General features: G+C 41.1%; 1 long non-coding RNA gene across 1 annotated transcript in view; it reads right to left on the reverse strand.

Annotated features, from left to right (window-relative positions):
- Positions 1–6,755, reverse strand: part of LOC132542533 (uncharacterized) — a 32,764-nt gene extending 26,009 nt beyond the window's left edge. Inside the window, exon 1 of the long non-coding RNA XR_009553533.1 lies at positions 6,693–6,755. This is a non-coding gene — a long non-coding RNA (uncharacterized LOC132542533). The remainder of the gene's footprint in view (positions 1–6,692) is intronic.
- Between the last annotated feature and the right edge of the window lie 599 nt (positions 6,756–7,354).

A 7,354-nucleotide genomic window follows, 5' to 3' on the forward strand; every position in this document is an offset into this window, starting at 1 on the left:
TTATGCTATCTACCACCACTAAAGAATTACATCTGATTCCTCAGACACCATAGAAGCATGGAATAAAAAATCAAATAGAGTGAAATACTTAACTAGCTGAAAGTAAAAGGTCACGGACCTAGAATTTTGCAACCTGTAAAATTACATTTAAAGTGAAGGGAAAATGCTTTCTCAGACAAAAATTTAGGGAATGTGTTGTCAGTAGACTTGCCTTGAAAAATATGTTAAAAATGGTACTTCAAGGAGTACAAAACTTTGGTGGTAGGGGTGGTATGCAACTATAACCCTGTAATCTTCTAATCTTGTAAGCCACTATTAAGTTACTAATATAAAAGTAAATTTTTAAAAAAGAGATACACTAAATAAAATAGAGGTATTCAGAAAAAAGAACAATGACAAAGGTCAGAAACTCACCCCTATATAAATAAGAACATCAGAGAAGGAAAAAGTATTGGTAAAATAAGTTGCTCTCTTTTTCTTCATGATATAACATCCTCCTCAGGATTGTTATGGACAATGTATTTGATGATCATAGCTTATGTATAAGCAAAATAGCAGCAATGACACAGAGCACAGGAGGGAAGGATTAGGAAATACTACATGCTACTTCCACTACAAGTAAAAAGTAAAGTGTAATTTGAAAGTGGACTTGGATGATTTGTAAATGTATATTGAAAATTCTAAAGCAATCTCTAAAAACAAAGTGGAATCATAAAATGTCCAACGAGAACCACAAAAGGCAACAAGGAAGATGACTTAGCAGAAGAGGACAGTACTTGCATGCATGGAACCTCAAGTTTGATTCTTGACATGCTGCAGCATTGCCCTGGCCTTTCTCTTTCTTTCTGTCACTCTCTTGTAAAATAAACAAGCAAATATTTGTATTAAAGAAACAGAACATGGGGCCAGGTGGTGACACACCTTATTGAGCACACATGTTATAATGTGCAAGGACATGAGTTCAAGACCCCGGTCTCTTATCTGCAGGGGAAAGGTTTCTCAAGCAGTGAAAGAGTGCTGCAGGTGTTTCTCTGTCTCTCTTTCCCTCTCTAACTACCTTTTCCCTCTCTGTATTTATACAAAAAATAAATAAATAAATAAATAAATAAATAAATAAATAAATAAATAAATAATACTAAAAAGAAAAAGGGGGGCAGGTGGTGGCACACCTGGTTGAGTGCATGTGTCACAGTGCACAAGGAAACAGGTTCAAGCTCCCCAGTCTCCACCTGCAGGGGGGAAACTTTGCGAGTGGTGAAGCAGTGTTGCAGGTATCTCTCTGTCCCTCTTCCTCTCTATTTCCCCCTTCCCTCTCAATTTCTGACTGTATCCAGTAAATAAAGATGATATAAAAACAAACTTAAAATAAATTTTAAAATAGAAAAGAAAGTAGAACACAAGGGCCAAGGAAATAACTACCTTTGATAGCACAATGCATGAGTCCCAGAGGTCCCAGGTTCAATCCCCAGTTCAATCGTAAGACAGAACTGAGAAGTGGGGAGTCAGGTGGTAGCACAGCAGGTTAAGCACATGTGGCGCGAAGTGCAAGGACCAGAGTAAGGATCCCAATTTAAACCCCCGGCTCCCCAACTGCAGAGGAGTCACTTCACAAATGGTGAAGCAGGTCTGTAGGTGTCTATCTTTCTCTCCCCCTCTGTCTTCCCCTCCTCTCTCCATTTCTCTCTGTCCTATCCAACGATGACATCAATAACAATAATAAATAACCACAACAATAAAACAACAAGGGCAACAAAAGGGAATAAATAAATATTAAAAAAAGAAAAATTTAAAAAATACTTTAAAAAATAATAAATAATAAGCAGAAGTACACAAGAGTCTGCAGGGAGTACCCCCCCCCCAACATTTCATCTGCACTATTCCAGCCTTTAGGTCCATAACTGTTCAACAATTTGGCTGTGTATGTTAACTCTCTTTTCAGCCACCAGGTTCCAGATGCCAGCATGATGCCGACCAGACTTCCCGGGACTGACGACCCCACCAATGTGTCCTGGAGCTCCACTTCCCCAGAGACCCACCCTACTAGGGAAAGAGAGAGGCAGGCTGGGAGTATGGGTCAAACAGTCAACGCCCACGTTCAGCGGGGAAGCAATTACAGAAGCCAGACCTCCCACCTTCTGCAGCCATACTCCCAGAGACATAGAGAATGAGAAAGCTGTCAGGGGAGGGGATGGGATATGGAGATTGGGTTGTGGGAATTGTGTGGAGCTGTACCCCTCTTATCATATGGTTTTGTTAATTTCTTCTTTCTTAAATAAATAATTAAAATAATAATAATAAATAAATTTTAAAAAAGAACTTAGAAGTACTCTGGTTTAAAAAAAAAATTTTTTTAAGATAGCTTGTCAGAATAAATAAAAACAAAACATATTGGCCATTCACACATGTATGAGGCTCCAAAGTCCCAGACTAAACCAAGTACCACCAAAATTCAAAGCTGAGCAGTATTCTAGGAGAAAAATACTTGTGTGTGTGTGTGTGTGTGTGTGTGTGTGTGTGTGTGTTACATATAAGAAACAAGAGACCTACCTTAAATATAAAAACATATGTAAATTAAAAGTAATAGGGTAGACTAAGGTATGTTATCCTGGGACAGTCAAAAGCAAGTTGAAGTAGCTGTATGATTTTTTTTTTCACCTCCAGGGTTATGGCTTGGGCTCGGTGCCTGCACCGTGAATCCACTGCTCCTGGAGGCTATTTTTTTCCCTTTTGTTGCCCTTGTTGTTTAATCATTGTTGTGATTATTATTGTTGTTGTCATTGATGATGTTGTTGTTGTTGGACAGGACACAGAGAAATGGAAAGAGGATGGGAAGAAAGAAAGACAGACACCTGCAGACCTGCTTCACCACTTGTGAAGCAACTCCCCTGCAGGTGGGGAGCCTGGGGCTCACCAAGATCCTTATACTGGTCCTTGCACGTTGCACCACTTGCGTTTAACCCGAACCCCAGCTGTATGATTTTAATCTGAGTAAATTTCATAACAAAGAAAAGCTATCAGGGATAAAGAGAGGCATTGCATAATTATAAAGAAGTCAGTCCTCCAAGAAAACATAACAATATTCAATGAATATGTGTCTAACAACAGAGCACCAAAGTGTGTGAGGCAAAACTATAAGAGCCGTAGAGAGAAATACATGAATCTACTTCCACAATCAGAAATTCGATAACCCTCTATCAGAAATGGGCAAATCTAGTAACCAGGAAGAAGCTACAACCATAAAGAACAGAACTTGCAGGCATATGGTTCAAGATTCTATCCCTGACACTACATACTTGAGAATGGTACTCTGAGTCTCTTTCTCTCTCACACATTGATAAGTAAACATTTTTTTTTTAATTAACAGATCACATCTTGAAAGCTATTATTAAATAATTAATAAAAATGTCTTGGAAAATAGACAGACCTAGCAGGAGAGACTCAATAAGGACATAGTTGAATTCAGCATCACTATGAGTTCATTTCTTGTAACTAGCATATAAGAACAGCAAAATAGCAAATAAAGACAATAATGAGATACCACTTCACTCCTGTGAGAATGTCATACATCAGAAAAGGTAACAGCAACAAATGCTGGAGAGGTTGTGGGGAACCCTCCTACACTGCTGGTGGGAATGTCAATTGGTCCAACCTCTGTAGAGAACAGTCTGGAGAACTCTCAGAAGGCTAGAAATGGACCTACCCTATGATCCTGCAATTCCTCTCCTGGGGATATATCCTAAGGAACACAACACACCCATACAAAAAGATCTGTGTACACATATGTTCTTGCCAGCCCAATTTGTAATAGGCAAAACCTGGAAGCAACCCAGGTGTCCAACAACAGATGAGTGGCTGAGCAAGTTGTGGTATATATACACAATGGAATACTACTCAGCTATTAAAAATGGTGACTTCACTGTTTTCAGCCCATCTTGGATGGAGCTTGAAGAAATCATGTTAAGTGAAATAAGTCAGAAACAGAAGGATGAATATGGGATGATCTCAGTGTCAGGCAGAAGTTGAAAAACAAGATCAGAAAAGAAAACACAAGTAGAACCTGAACTAGAATTGGCGTATTGCACCAAAGTAAAAGACTCTATGGTGGGTGGGTAGGGAGAATACAGATCCAAGAAGGATGACAGAGGACCTAGTGGGGGTTGTATTATTATATGGAAAACTGGGAAATGTTATGCATGTACAAACTATTGTATTTACTGTTAAATGTAAAACATTAACTCCCCAACAAAGAAATTAAAAAAAAAAAAAAAAGAACAGCAAAATGCCCACAATCCCCAAACTCACATGGAATCTTCACCAAGAGAGAACATATTCTTCTCCATAAAAACATCTTTACAGGGGCCAGGTGGTGGTGCACCTGGTTGAGTGCACATGTTACAATGCTCAAAGATCTGGGTCTGAGCCCCTATTCCCCACCTGCAAGGGGAAAGCTTTGCAAGTGGTGAAGCAGTGCTGCAAGTGCTTCTCTGTCTGTATCCCTCTCTCACCCCCCTTCCCTCTCAATTTCTGGTTGTCTCTAGCCAATAAATAAGTAAAGATAATAAAAATAAATAAATATATATAGCTTAACAAACCAAAAGAATTGAAGTCATATGATATGAACTCTCAGAACACAGTGGTTAACTGAGAAATCCCAAAATACTTGGGAATTAAATAATAAACTTCTAAGTAACATATGTGTGAAAGGAAGTATTTCAAGATGAACTAAAATATAATTAAATCAGGGCCTGGGGAAATAGAATAATGGTTATGCAAAAGATTTTCATGACTGAGGCTCTGAGGTCCTAGGTTCAATTCCGAACACCACCATAAACCAGAGCTGAGCAGTACTCTTAGCTGTCTCATCCTGATCCTTCTCTTTGTCTCTTTTATTAATATAATATAATATAATTAATATAATTAATATAATATAATGCTAAGCTAAAATGGAAAATACTTCTTGAGAAGCAGGGAAAAGAGGTGCCCTCCCCCCCCCCCGCACCCACCCCACTCCCACCTACCTGCTAGTCAGTAGATCACTCTCTAAAGGCCCAACAGAGACTTAGGATCCATGGGGAGGAAGTAGCCACAATACCTCATCCCTGGGCCTGACGCAGTGGGCAGGAAGAAGGTATAGGAAGTCCTTGAGTCAGGAGTCGGGCGGTAGTGCAGCAGGTTGAGCACGTGGCACCAAGCACAAGGACCGGTGTAAGGATCCGGGTTGACCCCCTGGCTCTCCACCTGCAGGGGAGTCACTTCACAAACAGTGAAGCAGGTCTGCAGGTGTATTTCTCTCCCCCTCTCTGTCTTCCCCTCCTCTCTCCATTTCTCTCTGTCTTATCCAACAATGACGACATCAATAACAATAATAAATACAATAATAAAACAACAAGGGCAGCAAAGGAAATAAATATTTTTAATTATATAAAAAAAGAAGTCCTTGAGTCTCTAATGCTTATGCCAAAGTAAATTTGTGATATTTTTGGACCTGTCCATACCAGCTGGGAGACATGGAAGGAGGGTTGTTAACACTTAGATTCTCACAGTGCAGGAACCCACACTGTCAGTCTGGGCTGTTGTGGCAATACCAAAGGCCAAGTGGTTTGGAAACAGCAGAACCTCCTGCAGTTGTAGAGGTTGAAAATCAGATTAGGGGACCAGCATGGCCCAGCTCTGATGAGAACCCTCTTCCAGGCAGCAGAGAGCCAACTTCATGTTGTATATTCACATGGTGGACAGCGGAGGGTGAGGAAATAAAATCTCTTAACTCTTAACTCATAAATTCCAGGGCTGGGCTGTGGTGCACCTGGTAAAATGTACATATTACCATGTGCAAGGACCAGGTTCAAGCTCCCAGTCTTGGGGAGGAGCTTCATGAGCAGTGAAACAGTATTGTAGTTATCTCTTATCTCTCTCTCTCTCTCTCTCTCTGTCTCTCTCTCCCTCCCTCTCTCCCTCTCTCCCTCCCTCCCTCCTTCCCTTTCTCTCTTTCCTCTCTACTTCCCTTCCCTTTTCATTTCTCTCTGTCTCTGTCAAAAAGAAAAGGGGGAGAAAAGGCCACTGGGAGCAATAGATTTGTTGTGAAATCACTTACACCCAGAGACTACCTTGGTGGCAAGAAGGAGGAGAGGAAGGGGGGGAAGATGGGCATCAGTCCTATAGCAACTTCATCAATTCTTTTTTTTTTAATTTTTAAAAATATTTATTTATTCCTTTTTGTTGCTCTTGTTGTTTTATTGTTGTAGTTATTATTGATGTCATCGTTGTTGATTAGGACAGAGAGAAATGGAGAGAGGAGGGGAAGACAGAGAGGGGGAGCGGAAGATAGACACCTGCAGACTTGTTTCACCGCCTGTGAAGTGACTCCAGGGGCTTGAACCGGGATCCTTATGCTGGTCCTTGCGCTTTGTGCCACATGCACTTAACCCGCTGCACTACTGCCCGATTCCCAACTTCATTAATTCTAATCACCTTCTAAAGACTCACCTTTTTTAGTACAATCACAGTGGGTGGGAGCTAAGTCTTCAACATACGAGTTCTGAGGGAACACATGGTCCCACAATTGAGAAAATAATAGTCTTTTAGGGTATCCTGGGACTCTGAAATCCGCTACTACTTGTCTCAACATTAGTCAGGTAGAAGAACTAGACATACTTGAGTTAAAGTTCCAAATGGGGACTGGCAAGAGAACCCACCTGCATAGTGTACCTGCTTTGCCATGCGTGCAACCAGGTTTAAACCCACTCTCCATCACATTGGAGGAAGCCTCAGTGATATAGCATCTTTTCCTCTCTGTGTCTCCATCTGAAAGAAAAGTCATCCCAGAGCTTTGAAGCCCCATCAGTGACACAAACAAACAAACAAACAAACACCTCCGAATGGAAGGATCATGGGACTGCAATACACTACCAGAACCATGAATAGAGGGAGAAACAGAAGTGAGGAACTAAGACCAACTACAAGGACAAAACTTGATGAGTTCATTGCCACTGGAGACCCTCACACAATCCCCATGAGAGTCCTTTGTCAGCTGTTTCCACTATCTGTTTTTTGTTTGTTTTTTGCCTCCAGGGTTATCACTGGGGCTCAGTGCTGGCACTACAAATCCACTGCTCCTAGAGGCCATTTTTTCCATTTTATTAGATAGGACAGAAAGAAATCGAGAGAGGAAGGGGAGATAAAGAGGGAGAGAGAAAGACACCTGCTGGCCTGCTTCCTCCAATTGTGAAGCATTCCCCTTATAGGTGGGGAGTGGGGGGCTCAAACCTGGATCCTTGCATGGATCCTTGCTCTTAGTACTATGTGCGCTTAACCAGGTGTGCCACTGCCAAGTCCCTGTTTCCATTATCTGCATATG

The sequence above is a fragment of the Erinaceus europaeus genome, chromosome 13 (assembly GCF_950295315.1).
Source record: "Erinaceus europaeus chromosome 13, mEriEur2.1, whole genome shotgun sequence".
Taxonomy (NCBI): domain Eukaryota; kingdom Metazoa; phylum Chordata; class Mammalia; order Eulipotyphla; family Erinaceidae; genus Erinaceus; species Erinaceus europaeus.